General features: G+C 43.9%; 1 pseudogene across 1 annotated transcript; it reads right to left on the bottom strand.

Annotated features, from left to right (window-relative positions):
- Window positions 1-16,293: 16,293 nt before the first annotated feature.
- On the bottom strand, window positions 16,294-17,146 carry LOC311182711 (peptidyl-prolyl cis-trans isomerase A-like; annotated as a pseudogene). The gene has a single exon. The product of its transcript is annotated as a peptidyl-prolyl cis-trans isomerase A-like (transcript).
- Between the last annotated feature and the right edge of the window lie 658 nt (window positions 17,147-17,804).

The raw sequence follows: 17,804 nt of genomic DNA, 5'->3' as shown, positions 1-17,804 counted from the left end.
CATACAGATGTCCCTGGCTTTCAGGAGAAAAGTCATGTTCTATGTAGCAAATCAGTCTCCTTATGAGTCTCAGGGAGAGGGGACTGTGTCACACTCAGGTAAATTTCTGGTGGGGGAACCTGGCAGCCTTAGGAGCACTGGGGAGACCCAGCTTCTCCCCAGCAACTCTAGCAGGTACGAATGGGGCAGATCCAAATTTACCACTGGCAGATAATAATAGCTGTTTCCAAAACATACTCTATGTCAGTAAGCATAGGAGAGACTCGGATTATTGCGTCTAAGCCAACAATCCACGAGCCTATAAGATTCCATAATTCCATCCCCAGTCTTACCTCCTGACTACACACTCCTCCCCACTCTGAGCTCTTTCTGTAATCTCTTTAATTGGATTGAAATCTACCTTGATGGATGGATCCCAGTTTGTGGCATCTAGAAGGGAGGGTTTTCTTCAACATTTCCCATATTCAAGATCAGAAATAAGGTTGGGGGTGGGGGGCAGTGGAGGGACAGAAAGGTGACTGAGAAAATACACACACGCGCGCACATACACACACACCCTTAGATTGTGGGAAAGGCCTGACTGTGTGGGGTAGAAGGGGCAACAATCCTCTCTTAGCCCAGAGATTTCCACCTCCACCTATGTAATTATCTTCCCCCTGAATATTCCCCCGCCTCCCCCCCTCCAAGTCTTACAGTGCTTTCAAAACAGCACTCACCCTGAGACCCTGAGGGAAATGAGTTAATCTTCCCTCCAAAGCACCACCCCATCAAAAAGCCCCCTTTAACCTCCGCTCTCCTCCACCTCTTTCATCACTGTCATCGACAGCTGCCAAAACAGCTCTCCTCACCCTGAGCAGCATACTGTAGGGGCTATACCTACTTCCCAGGGCTGGAAACAGCTGGAGGTAGGGGTGCGGGTGGGGGTTTGGAGTTAGCAGCCTTTCCAGCAATAAGGAAACTCTCTGCTTCTCTTTCCCCGCTACTTATGGGGGCAAAAGAAAAAGCCATCCCAGTCAATCCTATAGCCACTTTGCAGTCACCCAGCGTCCCCAAATCCCTGCCCAGGCTGACCCCAACTCTGTCCTCCCAAGGTAGCCTGTATTTCTCAGACCTTGGCAAGTCACTTCAGGATAGCTCACTGAAAAAGACAGATCCTCTCTTGGAAAGCAGGGAGACAATGATGAATTTGCCCACACAATAGCAACCCACTTCCATTAACTCCTATGTCCAAATAATTTCTTTAAATCACTAAGGATGAGGTTTGGGGAGGGGAAAGCAAGTCTTGACATAAATCTTCAGTGGGGATTCCTCCTCCAAATCTGGCTAGGGCCAGGCAAGAGAATAACCCTACATACATACTCTGGGGGATGTTATGAAAATGAGGGGCAAAGTTATGAAAAGGAGACCTCACACACACACACACACACACACACACCAAGTCCCTCCTGGTCCACAGTGCCTCCTCTGACCTAAGTTAGATTTTACAATAGATAAAATTCCACAAAGGAATGAGCCTCCCCAAATAGAACACTATATAGAGATACCCCTTGCTCAGGCAAAACTCAGGTCTTTCCCCAAGACTGTCCATCTGTCTTTGCAGCATCTTTTTACTTTCTGTTTTTCCTAACAAACCTGCCCTTTTAAAATTCAGCCTTTGCCTGTTTGACTACACAAACTTTTTTTCTTTAATAAACTTTCCATATGCCATTGAATGGGAAACTGTTGAAACTTTTCTCAGAGGGAACCCAAAGACCCCACTTATTCACTGAACCCCATCAGCAGTAGCATTGAAGTGGACCCAAAATGACAAAGTAGACAAAGAATAACTATTATGTGTACTACAGGTCCCAGTTTACTCTTTCTCACATTACCCTACTTAGAGCTCTCATGTTACAGATGAGAAAATGGAGACTCAGAAGGGTCAACATGTCCAAAGCTACTAGTAGAAAAGAGACAGATCTGATTCAGCTGCTTTAAGATTATGTCCTGCTTTAAGATCGTGACATTTCAGTTGTTAAGTGTGTCCACCTAACCTTGGCTCTGGGTCACAGGATCATCAAGTTCAAACCTATAGTCTTAGCCCCTGCCCTGCTTACACTGCCTGCTTGCAAGTCAGCCTCCACCTGAGAAATTTATACATTTTATGGGTGGGCCAGATGGGACCTGGAAGGTAGAAGGGACATAGAAGGTAAGTGCTGGCATTTCTCCAGAGCCCAGGCACAGGAGAGGGCAGATGAACTAAACAAGCCATGTGGGAAGGCTGGGCCAATGGAAAAATATGAATACACCTAGCCTTGCCCAACTGGTGAGCTGAGCATTTTCTCTCCCTGCATTCTCCCCATCTCTCTCCAAATTTCCTCCTTCAGATATGATTCTTTCCAAATGGGCCTTTCCCCCCCACGAAGGGCCTGGCATGTGGAGGGATGCTGTGGGCTGATTACTGACATTGTAGCCCTCTTCCAGCAGCAGCAGGCTGGGGAGCTGGCAGCCCAGACCACAACAGGAGCAGCTTGTGATGTTCCTTTCCAGCAGATTGCAGAGGGTTCCCCCATGGTTCAGACCTGAGACTGAGGAGCCAAATGGAAAAAAGTAAAAAGAGGAGGCCCTCAAGCTCTTGGCCAACCAGCTGGCTTACTGGTAGCCTGGAATAGAGGCGCCTATTTGGACTCTCTCTGCCTGGAAGGAGAAAAGTCAGTGTTATCCAACCCTGTAGTCTGATGGCTGTTAAGGCTTAACCTGTTCCAGGCCCTAGAGTCCTCAGAAGTGAGGGGAAGGTGAGCAGGAACCAGTTGCTAGCAATAACTGGCTCCCTCCATGCCTCTTTTTTTTTTTTTAAGATTTATTTATTTATGCATACAAGAGCTGGGGTATATAGGCCAGAGATGGGGTATAGGCCAGAGGTTGGGGGTGGGGGGTGAGAAGATTCACCAGAGACAGAGTGGGGAACAGAAGAGGCACATCTACTGAAATACACTGCTGAGGGGAGCAGCAGGTGAGACAGGAGAGGTCTGCTGCACCATGTGGGTCATCTCCCTGGCTGGCCAGGGAATTGAACTCATGAAACAGTTGCTGGCAATAGCTTGATAGTGTTGTCTTTAACCCCTACACCACCAGGGAGGGGCGCCCTCCATGCCTCTTAATAGCAGAAACTCACCTCCTTTCTCAAGTGTTTCATTGAGTAGGGTATGAGAAAATATCTTTCCCTTCCAACAGCTATCCTCATGACATGTCAAGTGGAGTAAGACACAAATACGTCAAGATTAGATTAAAGACATGACCTCCTCTTTGAGGTTATTATCTGGTTACCCTTAAATGAGGTCACTCCAAATACTCCCTCTGTAGATCAAAGTGACAAGACCCAAACTCTTCAACAGTGAGTGCATTAGTAGCAGCCAACACAGAACTAGAGTCTCAGAGTCTCAAAGTAAATGATCCTCAGGTATAACCTAGATTCCAGGCCAAAGGCTTTCACCTGTTTGGTAAAAGAATAAAGCATAGGCTTTTCAACTTTGAAGGGGGAAGCATGTGGTACCAGAGAGAGACTTCCATGCACAGAAGTGCTCAATAAATGTTGGATGAGAGCCACTGGTAGAGGAATATGCTTCCAAAGGAGCCCATTATCTTCTAATTTGAGGAGAGAAAAGGCTAGAGGACAAGTGAGGGGGTCTTGTTATTTCAACCAAAGTGACCAGGGGCATGACTCTGGCATCTCTACCAAAATGGAAGTGGGAGTGCAGGGTACTGTTACATGGGCCTCCTGCACTGGCATGAATCATTCTCAGGACCCCTCTGAGCCTACCTGGGCCCTGATCTTTGTCTAGACACTTCCTCTCCAGCTAGGCTGGGAAGCTGGTACAGACATTCACAACCTCATTCTTCACAGCACTGCCATTAAGGAGCCTGATTAGCAGAACCCCATGCCGGGCTGCTAATGGTTTGGGGACATTAAGCATAAATGGTTTCCCAGACATCGGCATGAGCAAAGCCCAGGAAGAAACAAATATTTTAGTCTCAAAGAAATAGAAGTGAGGGAGGAGAGGGGTTCCCACTGCTTACTCTGCATCTGTTGTTCTCCTATATTCCACCTACAACACTTTATGCAATTCTCAAGTCTAGGGATCCCCTACCTGAAGAGGGGGGTGTGTAGCAGGTGGAGAACAGATTTTCATTTACCCAGACTTACGAGAGCAGAAGAGATAATCAAAGATTTATTGAGAGGAAGTTTCCTGGAACTACCTTGGCCAACAACCCTGATGGTCATGAATTCTTGACATCTAATTTGAATTAATCTTTTGATAACTTGAGATCCAATTCCCCCTAGTTGGAGGGGAGGGGGAAAGGCTAGAGTAGAAGATCAGGGATGGGACTGCTTTAGGCCCAAATTTGTTGCTCTAGGCCAGTGGTTCCCCCAATGTGGTTGTGATCAGCAGCATTAGCAGCATCTGGGAATTTGTAAAATTCCCTGAGAAATATAAATTCCCAGGCTTCACCACAGATCTACTGAATTATAGTAAACCATGGGTGTGACAACCTACAATCTTGTCTTAACAAGTCCTCCAAGAGGTTACAATGTTCATTAAAGTTTGAGAACTACTACTCTTGGTTCTGCTTCTCAGATGGAAGAGGAATATCAAGAGAAAAGCAAATCTTTCTCTTGATTCTACAAGAAGCAGCCTCATTCAAAGGGAGTAGGGGGCGTGGAAGGATGGGTAGGGTATATAACTTTCCCAAAGTGGAAATGCAAAGCCAGGCCTCGGAGTAGGCTTCTAATCTTCTTGAGCTGTAAATGTCAGAGCAGTGTCTAAGTAGTCCTGCATGGAGAAGTCTGACCTTTTGCATTTTGCCCAAAGCAAAACAGGATAAAAGAATCATTTGGTTTTTATTGCTTGCTCAGCTTTTCTGAGCTACCTTTCTCTCCAGCTGGACCACCATGAGTCTTTCACTCCGTCCCTCTACCTCCCCATGCTTTTGCCTACCTCACTAATATCTTTTCCCCTCATTCAATCAGTGGGAACTGGCTCAAACTATTTTAAAAGCAGACTAGCAGTGAATAAGGTCTGATACATAGGGAGTAAGAGAAAGAAGGTCACCATGGTTATATAATGTATAAATGGGGCATCTTTGTTCATACTCTTCATTCTTTCCCCACTTAGGTTATAGCAGTTCATGGTAAAGAGAGGACCCACTCTTTCCCTGATCTTTTACACCACCCCTGAATGATCATATTTGCAAAAAAAAAAAAAAAAAAAAGACAAAATCTAGGCTCCTAACCAACCCATAAGTTTGCTGAAGCCACTTCTGGAGCCTATTCTCTTTTTATATCACCATACTAGATCCTAATACACGAGGTGCATGATAAATATTTGATCAATTGAGCTGAAGGGAGCCCCCAAAAGGAAGAAATTAACAAGCTCTATTTCTAAAGTAGAACCATAACAGAGATCAAGAAATGAGTCCTCCCTGAAATGATTAGGAAAGTAGCCTGACCCTGCCACTTTGAGTTCATGCACTATCATCTTCATCCATTTATTCAACAAGCATGTATAGGAAATCTGCATATGTTATAGTGGGGAGAAAGAAATAGAAGGTAAACATAAACTATTTCAGATTATGTTAATTTCTTTCAAGAAAAACAAAGTAGGGTGATGGGAACAGGGGTCAAGAAACCCTGCTCCAAAGAGGAAGCATTTGAGCAGATACCTAAAGGAACCAAAGGAGCTAAACTTGCAGCTGTTGGGGAAGTATTCCCCACAATACTGCAAAAGCCTTGAGGTGGGGGTATTTTGCAAGGGGAACAGCATGACTGGAGTGGAGAGAACAAGGGGAGGAGAGCAGTAGGCTATGAAATCAGACAGAAATTGACAACCAAATTACATTGGACCCTGCAGACCTCAGTGAGGATTTTAGGTTTCATTCTGAGTAAGAAAGGAAGTCATTAGAATGTTGTACACAGAGGAGTGACATGTTCTGATATTATAGGACTGCTGTGTTGGCTGCTGTGTTGAGAACAACTTGTAGGGGACAGAGCAGAAACAGGCAAACTACTTCAGAGACTATGGAGAGACTACCAATTCTGTGCTGAAAATTCATTCTCTCCTTCCACATTTTAGTTTGGTCACAAGGCTGCTCAAAGGACTACATTTCCCAACCTCTCCTGAAGCTAAGCGTGGCCATGTGACAAATAGCTACCCCAGGGTCACCCCCGTGGCACAATGGTTGAGCGCTAGGTTGCGAAGCTGCCCGCAGCCTCTGCAGTGCTGGTTTGATCCCCAGCCGCCAGGCGAGGGTCCCATATGGCGTGCAGACCTCTCCTGCCACGCCCGCTGCTCCCCTCAGCAGTTTATTTTGTCAGTCTGCCTGCTCTGCTCTCCCCTCTGGCTCTGGTGAATTCTCTCACCCTCCCGCACTTCTGACTGTACCCAGTGCTTGTATAAATAAATAAATACATACATACATACATACATACATACATAAATAATCTAAAAAAAAATAGCTAGCCCATGTGAGCAGAAGTGGTATCTGCGATGATCAGGTCAGTTCTGCCCTTCCCTTCTTCCTTCTTCCCTTTCCACAGGTTGGAATCTCACAGGCATGACAGCAGCAGCTGGAGCAGCTCTTTTAGGCCACAAGATGGAAGTTACTAGCTGAAGATGACAGAGCAGTGAGCCATGAACAGCTGGGAACCCTGATATTATGGAATAACTGTATCAAGCCCAGACTACTTATATTTATACTTGAGAAAGAAGCAATCTCCTATCATGTATAAAATTCTGTGTTTGGGGGGCCTCCCTGGTGGCACAGGGGTTAAAGTCAGTGCTATCAAGCTATCAGCAGCCACTGCAGCATGAGTTCCTGCACCCTTATGTTTATAGCAGTACTATTTACAATAGCTAAGCTTTGGAAACAACCCAAATGCCCAAAAATAGACGACTGGATCAAGAAGATGTGGTACATATACACCATGGAATATTATTCAGCATTCAAAAAAGATAAACACATGCAATTTGCAGCAACATGGATGGAACTGGAAGGGATCATGCTCAGTGAAATAAGCCAGAAAGAAAAAGAAAAATACCCTGAAGACAATTTAAACAGTAGAACTGACAGCATTTTCTCAGGAACTAGACAATGGGGCATGAAAGAAAGAGAGAAACCATGAAGGACTCTGAAGTTTGAAGCCTGTTAGAATAGAGCTGCATTATTGCAACAGGAAAGACTAGGGTAACACTGAGTTTAGGAGAACTATGGGCAACATTCACATGGAGATATCAAATAGCAGCTGGATAGGAGTCTAAAGTTCAGGGGAGATGTTGAGGCTAAAGATACCCATTTGGGGTTTATTAACATGTAGCTGGCTTTAAAGTCCTGAGACTGAGGGGATTACTTAAGAAGACACAGTGGACAAAGAATAAAGGTGTGATGACAGTTTGGGGTGGTAGTGGGTACATCCCAGAGATGGCAAAAATGGGAAGGAGCAAGCACAGAAGACAAGGGAGGCAGAAGAACTAGAGCAGGGTGTCTTGTTGATCAGAGTGCTTTAAGGAGGAACAAGTGACTATCCATCACAAGTGCTGCTATTAGGATGAGTAGGAGGAGGCCCGAAAGATGACAGCTGAAGTTGGAAACTGGGAAATCACTGCTGATATCAACAAGAGAATTTTCAGTATAGCACTGAGGACAAGAAGATGAGAAGGAAGGAGAGGAAGAGGAGGCATCTCTGAATTCCTGGCAGAAAGAACTCACTCCAGCAATCTAACATCCACCCTTCCTAGTACAGCGCCAAGCATTCTAGAGGGCATGAGGCATCAGCAATGAAACCCTACCGAGGTCCCTTCCCCACCTGTCTAGTGTCTAATTTCTCTTTTCCTAGATTCCCCACACTTGGAAGGCCAGACCTCCCTGCAGCTCTGCCTCTGCCCTGCTGACTCCCAAGGCCGCTCTCAAGGACTCCCTGGGCAGGATAGGCAGCCAGGCCTGACTCTTCTGGATCATAATTAGTGCTGCTACTAACGATGTTTGGCCCCTGCGGAATAGCAACCTGGGAAATTCTGATACTTCCAATTTTCCCCCTCACTGCTTTCCCGGATGCAATTTCCCAGCCAGTGTCTGTGCTCCAGCTTGGGCCCTGGCTGCCTTCTCACCAGGGAAAATTAAGGCCATGCCTCCAATGCCATTCCAGAGGACCTAATGAGTTAGCTGAAGTCATCCTCTGGCCATTATCATGGCATTATCATATTAACACAGGCAAGGGGAGGCATGATCAGAAAACTGATGGCTAGAAAGAAAGGAGGCCTCCCAGAAGAGTGCTGCAATTTCCAGCAGAAATAAGCTCAACCACCCACTCTCCCCTGATGAAGAGCCTTCCTGGTGCTCCTCTCACGAGAGGTGACAGCCTTATCAGTCAGAGCCGTGGACACTGCCCTATGTCCTGGCATCCTGAGGCAAGGCCTGGCCAACTCTCAGGCCCAGCTCTCCTCTGCCCTTGCAGCCACATGACCTGGCCTCTAGCCTCAGAAAGTGCTCAGCTCATTGCAGTGCCCTCATCTCCCAGATTCGGGGACTTCATTGCCCGATGGGCCTCCTGTTCTCTAGGAGGGGGCTGTGGTGGCCCCGAGGTCTCAAGGTCTCAGAGAGAAGTTAGAGGGTTGCTTTGAGTTAAAAGTACCAGTGTTGGTGGACTTGGCTTCTGCTACAGGGGATAAAGATGAAAACCAGCATTATAAGGCACCTCGCCACATGAAAGATCAATGTAGTCTTTTTTAGTGTAAAATACATGTAACACACACGTTACCATTTCAACTATTTTTAAGTGTAAATTCTGTGGTAGAAAACACATCATACTGTAGTACTACCATCACCACCATCCATCTCCCAGACTTTTTCACCTACTACAACTGAAACTCTGTATCTATTAAGCCCGAATTCTCTCCAATAAAGGGTCTTGCAAATTTATCTCTTGTAATCCTTATCGTGAGGTCAGAATTATTCCCATGAATGTTCAAATGAGGACACCGAGGAACAGACTGGGAAGGCAGTGCTGCCTTTCTCAAGGACAGACATGCAAGAGGATTTGAATGCCAGTCAGCCCGATTCCAAACCCTGAGCTCTTTGTAGTCCCCCACCCTAAGCTGCCCAAGGTCTAGGGCCACTATGGAAACAGCATGGCTGAGTGATTTCACTGACTACTAGTGACTCCACATAATGACGTGTACTTCTCAGGCAATTCCCCAAAGCAAGATCGGGCACTATTAGTCAGTCTTTGGACCACACTCCACAGTACCCTGCTGGAGAGGGTCCCTCACACATCATTCTTTAAATTGGTGCCTCTCTCCAAAGTTGCCTATGTTCACTCCCAGGGTGTATGACCCTTGAGACTGTTCAGCAACTCCCCTTCCGCAGCATTGAAATAATGAAAGGAGAATGAGCCATGCAATCAGGTGGAGTTGGGCTCAGATACTGACTCTGTCACTCTATAGTCATTTGAGTCCAAGGCTTCCAGGAAAAATGACCCCCTCAAGTTAGCTCAAGCACAAAAGGTCAGTATCAGATGCATGAGGCGCAACATCGGGCTTCTCAGGACACAGGGGTAGGCACTGAGAATCAATAGAATCAAGACTTCTCAGAAGCTGGAAGTGAAGGTTCGTCCTTGTCAGGCTGCACCTGCCCTTAATATGATTCAGCCACACTGGACATAGCTGCTTGTGTCCCAGGCTCAGGTTGCCGCTGGGGAACTCTGCTTTAGACTGAGGTTTCTCAAAGAGGGAATCTGATTGGCCCACTTAATTTTTTTTTCCAACTAGGCCATAAATCAGAGGTGACAGACCAAGCCTTGAACTTACTGACCTTGGGTCAGAACTTCCCTCTGAGTCAATCACCCAGGGAAGAAACAGGTAAAGGTGAGTAAGTGGTAGTTTATTTGGGGAGGAAGGGTTAATCGTTGGTATAAAAAATGGTTTTAGTCAAGTTTTGGCCAGTATAGAGTCTCTCTCTTTTTTTTTTTTTTAAGATTTATTTATTTATACATGCACTGGGTACAGTCAGAAGTGCGGGAGGGTGAGAGAATTCACCAGAGTCAGAGCAGGGAGCCGACCCATGAAATACACTGCTGAGGGAAATAGCGGGTGCAGCAGAGAGGTCTGTCGCTCCATGTGGGACCCTCGCTGGTGGCCAGGGATCCAACCAGCGCTGCTGGGGCTGTGGGCAGCTTTGCAGCCCAGCGCTCAACTGCTGAGCCACAAGTGGAGGCCCCCAGTATAGAGTCTCTTAAACGGGACTATGAGATGGGTGGATTAAAAGGGCTAATATACTATATTAACTGTGTTACTTACACACATTACTAAACCTCTCTGGAATTCAGTTGTTTTAACCTCTATACAAATGCGACAATTATTCCTACCTTATAGGGTTGACTAAATGAAAGAACAAAAAAAAAAAAAAGTGCCTGGCACACTATAGGTGTTTAATAAATGTTGGTTTCCCTTCCCTCCTGTATTAGTGAAAGATCACTTCTAGTGGTATATTGTTGGAAGGGAGGGAGGGAGGGAGGGAGGGAGGGAGGGAGGGAGGGAGGGAGGTAAGAGAGAAAGAAAAGAAGGAAAAATTCCAAAATGGAGTTTTGTCTGCAGCAGGTTAAAGGGTCCCTGAGGACAAACGTCATGTTCATTCTCTTTTTGTTCCTTCCTTCTCACACCTCCACTTAACATGTTTTATTCTTTCTTACAGAAATAGGCCTCCTAACCAAACACCTAGTGGGAGAGAGAGAGATGAGGTATCCTCCATTATATTCCTGAAAGGCCAGTATTGCTAGCTAACCTTCTTCAAGAGCTGTTGGCAGATTGAGTGATGGGTGAAAAGAAGCCTCCTGTGTCAAAAGATAAATGTACCCCCCCAGTTAGGAGAACACTTTGATGAAAAGCCAGGAGGAAGGCAGCATTTTTCTTTGAAATGCTGAGACAATAAAAATAGAAATAGGTCTTCTCAATATCTCAGGGGTCTGGGACAGAAGACTTACTTTTTAGTGGTTAATCTATGCTCATGAGTTGTCGTAGGCCTCATTCACTCACTGACTCAGCAAATATTTATAAACTGTCTGTTCTCATGGAATTTACAATCTCATCAGGGAAAGATATTGGTCAAACAATCCCACTCATGAATATACAAGTACACAGCATGATGAATGTTATGAAGGAAAAGAACAAAATTCTAGACCAAATAACAAAGATTCTGACCTAGATTAGGGAATCAGATCATGTTAAAACTTTTTATCTTTATCCTGAGAGCAATGAAAGGTCATTGAAGGGTTAAGCCAGGTTGGGGTATGAACAGATTATTGCTTTCAAAACACAATTAAACACAATTACTGGGCCTCCCCTGGTGTGCAGGCCGTTGAGCGCTGCGCTGTGAAGCTGTCCGCAGCCTCTGCAGTGCTGGTTCGTTCCCGGCCAGCTGGCGAGGGTCCCACATGGCATGGAAGACCTCTCCTGTCGCGCCCGCTGCTCCCCTCAGCAGTGTATGTCATCAGTCTGCCTGTTCTGTTCCCCACTCTGCCTCTGGTGAATCCTCTCACCCGCCCGCGCATCTAGCCTGTACCCCGGTTCTTGTATAAATAAATAAATCTTTAAAAACAAAACAAAACACAATTACTTAGCTATAATGAAAATAGACTAAAGGGGACTATGTGTTAATTCCAGTAAAATCTAACCTTTGACTTTGGAAGTGGTGATGGTAAAGATAGAAGTTATAAACTAAAAAGATATTTAGGAGGTAAAATTAGCAGGACTTGCTGATTGATTGACTATGGAAGGAGGGTGACTGTGGTAAGAAAAAGGATTTCAACTTATATAATTGCAAGGCAGACAATGAGAAAAGACCTCAAAAAGACCTGAGGAGCCTTTAAGACACTCAAGTGTTAGTGCTGAGTTGACAGCTGGATGCCTGAATCTGGAACTTCAGGGAGAGATCATAGCTGGAGCTAACAAATGTGTTGGTCACTTGCTCAGAAGTAGCTCAAAAGCCATAGATGAATTCACCAAAGCAGAAAGTAGAGGGGAGAAGAGAAAAAGACGTAGGGTCAAACCCCAAGGAACTTGAATCTAGGGCAGTAGTTCAAAGTATGATCCTGGACCCCTAGAAGGTCCTCAAGAACATAAGAGCCCACAAGATCAAAATTATTGTCATAATAGTATTAACACATTATTTGTCCTTTATATGTGTTGACATCTATGTTGATAGTGCAAGCAGTAATAGTGGGGAAGCAGCTTGCGTCCTTCACAAATCAAAGCAAAAGTGCCACAGATGTGCAGCAGAAGAAAAATTCACTTTCATTTAGGAATATCCTTGATAATTGTTAATTTTTACTAAATCCCCACCCTTGAATACATCTTTTTATTTTATTTTATTTTATTTTTAAGATTTATTTATTTATTTATACAAGCAGTGGGTACAGTCAGAAGTGTGGGAGGGTGAGAGAATTCACCAGAGCCAGAGCGGGGAGCAGAGCAGGCAGAAGGACCGAAGTACACTGCTGAGGGGAGCAGTGGGTGGCAGGAGAGGTCTGCGCGCCATGTGGGACCCTCCTCCAGTGACCGGGGAGTAGCCGGGGATCGAACCGGCGTTGCTGAGGCTGCGGGCAGCTTCGCAACCCAGCGCTCAACCGCTGCGCCACCAGGGAGGCCCTGAATACATCTTTTTAAATAGTCTGTCTGATAAGTAATAAGTGCACACAAAGCACTTCTGCTGTATCCCAAGTACAAGGCTTGTCCCCAGGAGAAACCCTTTTGTAATTGTTTGAGTTTCAAGCTGAACTAGCCTCTTTTTTTATGGAACATCATTTTTACTTGAAAGAATGACTAGAAGACAAACTAAGATTATCCAAATTTGAGCGTTTGGCAGACAGTTCCCCAAAAATGAACAAAGTGAGCCTGTCATTTCAAGAAAAACAACTGACAGCATTTGTTGCCAATGATAGAATTCAAGCTTTCAAGTGATAATTAGAATTTTAGAACACTTGTATCTGCCATTATGAACTTGACAGTTTCCCAATGCTTAAAGACTTTTCTGGTGAGACTGATGGTGATATAATGAATGTAATTTTTTAAATATTGTATAATGAAATGTATCAACATTTGGAAGATCTGTATAACTCAAAGAATCTATACTTTCCAAATGACCAATGTATGATGTTACAAAATATATCCAAAATGCAAGGTGAACCAATGGATTTTAATGTAATAAAGTAGGAATTGATTGATATGGTTTCCAATGCCACACTGCAACTACCCTTTTAGAAACTATCATATGTCGAGTTTTGGTGTAGTATCAAAGAAAAATGTAAGTAATTCTCTGAAAGCAAAAGTATTCTTCCTGTTTCCAACTCCAATTAATCTTACCACTATTTTCTTTTATTTTGGAAAATGCACTTCTTTTTCACCAATGTGTTAATAAATAATGGCTTATTTTTTAAACAAATTAACAAGTACTAGTTATATTTCTCAGTTTTAATTTTAATACAGTAAATATCAATAGCTTTAACCACATTCAAGTTCTAGAAGGTCTTCAGTAATTCTAAAAGTATAAAGAAATCATAAGACCAAAATATCTGACAACTGCTAATTTACAACCTGCAATTGCCTTGTTTTAAGAATTCATTTTATCCATCTCCAGCACAAACAGCTTGGAATAAGGTATCTCTCCTAACCCATAAGTATCTCTCAGGAAGAGGAAAACTTAGGACTCACACGTACCCACAATATTTTGGAGAGATGGAACCCATCAGTTCCCAAAAGGGTCCAGAAAAAGCCTCCCATCAGAAAGCCACAAGCCCTTTCTCGTTTCTTTCCCCACAAGAGTAATGGTACAAATGAATCAGTCAAGCCCAACATCTTACTTTATCAGTGTCACCAACTCTTCCCATCCTACCCTGGATTTTTCAATCTGATGTTGGTCAAGGCACTGCTAGAGGAAGAGACCAGGAAGGGGCAGCTGGGGTCAGAAGTGTTTCTGAAATGCCAGCACATTCAATTTGTTGAGTATTTTGTGTGAATTTCCTCTTGAGTTCACAGGCTCCTAACTCAGCAGAATTAAAATGGAATGAAATAATTAGAGCAGCAGGCTGAAAGGATGTTCTGGGCTGGGCATACACAGGAAATGTGGGGCAGGAGAAAGGGAAGAAGAGAAGAGAACCTTAAAACAGAGGCTAAGCAAAAGACCTATCCAAAGGTCAACTCCTTGGGAAAGCCTTCCCCCAGCTTCTTAGTACCTGGGTTGGCAGCTCTCCCTTTAGCTCAGCATCCTAAGAATCTACTCCTGGTCTGGCCCCTCACAGTCAGGTTCTAACCTCCCGTTCCAGACATTCCCATGGGAAGCATCTTACCTCTACTCACACTAAATTCATCCTTCTTCCCCTGTGCCATGGACCTTTGTGCCTTTGCACAAGCATGACATTATACTGAAATAATTGCTCACATGTCTGACTCTCCTATGAGATCAGTAGCTCCCCAACCATTGAATTCCATGCATGCATCGCACCCTACTCACAAAGTAAATTGTCAATTCAAAACAAGACTTTCTCCCATTTGGTCCCCAGACTGATCTGATGCCTACATTATTGAAAACCCATAAGCTCTAAGCTATAAATACAATGGTGCATTCTTATTACTTTTTTTAAAGATTTATTTAATTTATTTATGCATACAAGAGGTGGGGTGTAGGCCAGAGGTGCAGGGGGTGTGTGTGTGAGAGGATTCACCGGAGACAGAGTGGGGAACAGAACCAGGAAGACTGACTGAAATTGATTGTTAAGGGGAGGAGTGGGAGAGACAGGAGAGGTCTGCTGCACCTTGTGGGTTAGATCTCTGGTTGGTGATCGAACTTGGGCTGCAGTGGCTGCTGATAGATTCACAGTCCTGAGACTTAATCCCTTGCATCAGCAAGGATGCACCATTCTTGTTGTTAAAATGCAGCAGTTTGAGTTTAAGTGCTAATTCTTTGAGGGCAGGCGTGTAACCAGCTAAGTGATATGATTAAAGGGATTAGTGGGTAGGTTCTTGGTGCCTGGACCATGGAAACCCTGAATGCCTAGCTAAGTTTGAAAAAAGTGGGTGACTACTTTCCATTATCGCATAAAAGATAGGGCCAGAAGTTCCTCAATCTGGGGTAGCTAATTTTTCCTGTTACATTTCCTGGATCTTTCTGTAGAATTGCTGTTCTTCTCCCAACCAGCTGATAGAACACAGGCCTCCTGGTCCTGTGGGTTCCTGGAACACTAGCCATCCCTTCTATGCTGTGAGGAAGAACAGCCTTTCACTAGAAAGCAGACTGGTTATTCTTACTTTCTTGCAACCAAGTACTCTCCCCTTCTACTATTTCTGAGTCTAGGGAGGGTGGAAAACATCATGAGAACCTGTTTTTGTCTCAATCATGCCTGAAAAATCCTTGTTCCCTTAACAGGTCCGATCCTTTGGATGAAAAAGGCCTATGTTAGAAGGAAATATAGGTGAAACACTACATGATATGCACATCAAAGACATCTTTACAGACACATCACCCAAAGCAGTGATAGTGAAGGCAAAGATCAACAGCTGGGACTACATCAAATTAAAGAGCTTCTGCACAGCAAAAGAGACAATAACAAAAACAAAGAGAAACTCCACCGACTGGTTGAACATTTTTGCACACAACACTAATGATAAAGGACTGATCACAAAAATCTACAAAGAGCTGATGAGACTCAACAAAAACAAAGAAAATAATCCAGTCAAAAAATGGGCAGAAGAGCTAAAAAGAAATTTCTCTGAAGAGGAAATGCAAATGGCCAAGAGGCATATGAAAAAATGTTCAACATCACTTGGAATCAGGGAAATGCAAATCAAAACTACAATGAGATACCATCTCACACCAGTGAGAATGGCACATATTAAAAAAACTAGCAACAACAAATGTTGGCGAGGATGTGGAGAAAAAGGAACTCTCCTGCACTGTTGGTGGGAGTGCAAACTGGTCCAACCACTATGGAGAGCTGTGTGGAGATTTCTGGACCTACTAAACATAGAGCTTCCATATGATCCAGCAATTCCACTCCCAGGTATTTACCCAGAGGACACAGAAACATCAATTCCAAAGAGCACCTGCACCCCTATGTTTATAGCAGCACTATTTACAATAGCTAAGATTTGGAAACAACCCAAAAGCCCAAAAACAGATGACTGGATCAAGAAGATGTGGTACATATACACCATGGAATATTACTCAGCATTCAAAAAAAATAAACACATGCAATTTGCAGCAACATGGATGGCGCTGGAAGGGGTCATGCTCAGCGAAATAAGCCAGAAAGAAAAAGAAAAATACCGGATGGTCTCACTCATAGCAGGAATCTAGAAAACTTAAATAAGGGACCAGGAAAAAGAATAACTATAAGAAAGAAAATATCAAAATCAACAAATAACTATGAACAAGAGACACTCTATGGGGAGTGGGAAGTGGGGAAAGGAGGGCTTGGGGTCAAAATAAGGCGGTTGTAATGGTATGGGGAACATAAAAATAAAATTTAAATAAATAAATAAACAAATAAACACACACAAGCAGGGATAATAAACATGAAATATTTCATCCATTGGTAAATAATAAATATGAATTAAAGAAAAAAATTAAAAAATAAATAAAATAAATTTAAAAATATAAAAAAAGAAAAAGGCCTATGTTAAGTCTCACCATTCAAATGAGAAAATAAACCACCTGCCCTCCATACACACAATTTGTTATTACTGTTGTTGTTTCTTATTTCATAACATAAACTTTGCAATCCAGCTAGACTTGGAAGGGGATAAGGAAAATATGGAGCTCACAGTGAGCAATGGTGATCTTCTTGTTGGTCCTGCCACTCCTGGATCCAAAGCACTCCATGGCTTTTACAATATTCATGCCCTCTTTCACCCTGCCAAAGACCCCATGCTTGCCATGTAACCACAGTCTTTTTAAAGAAAATGTGTGAAAATGTGGAAATTGCTTGTGTTGGGCCCAGCGTTTTCTATGGATAAGTTACCAGGACCTGTATGTTTTAGGATGAAATTCTCATCATCAAATTTTGTCTGATAGGTGGACTTGCCTCCAATGCCATCTGGCATGTGAAGTCACCAGCTTGATACATAAATCCTGGGATAATTTTGCATTAGAATGCAGGTAGCTTTAAAACCAAAGCTTTTCTCCCCAGTGCTCAGAGCATGAGTTTTCTGCTCTTTGGAACTTTGTCTGCAAACAGCTTGAAGGAAATGTGGCTCAAGGGCTTGCCATTAACAGTAATGTCCAAGAACATGGTGGGGTTCGCTGTGACTGTGTGGCACAGAAGGTGTGGTGGATTTAGCATCTGTAAGGTTAAACACACAATTTTTAAGATATGACAAAAGATTGATGACGTCTTCTTGTGCCAATAAGTAAACTTAAAACAAAAAACTACTATCTACTATCATCTTTTCTCAGGAAAGAATGGGCATAAGAGGGGCCTCCCTGGTGGTGCCAGGGGTTAAGCACCGCACTATGAAGCAATTGCAGCCTCTGCAGCATGAGTTCGATCCCCGGCCGTCCAGAGAGCAACCCACATGGTGAAGCAGACCTCTCCTGTCTCACCCACTGCTCCTCTCAGCAGTGTATTTCAGTCAGTCTGCCTGTTCTGTTCCCCACTCTATTTCTGGTGAATCCTCTCATCCCCCGCATCTCTGGCCTGTACACCAGCTCTTGTACGCATAAATAAATAAATCTTTAAAAAAAGAAAAAGAAAAAAAAGAGTGGGTATAAGAATATAACCAAGG

The sequence above is a fragment of the Talpa europaea genome (assembly GCF_964194135.1).
Source record: "Talpa europaea genome assembly, chromosome: 13".
Classification (NCBI taxonomy): domain Eukaryota; kingdom Metazoa; phylum Chordata; class Mammalia; order Eulipotyphla; family Talpidae; genus Talpa; species Talpa europaea.
The sequence above is the reverse complement of the archived record's forward strand: the minus strand, read 5'-3'. Positions and strand labels throughout refer to the sequence as shown.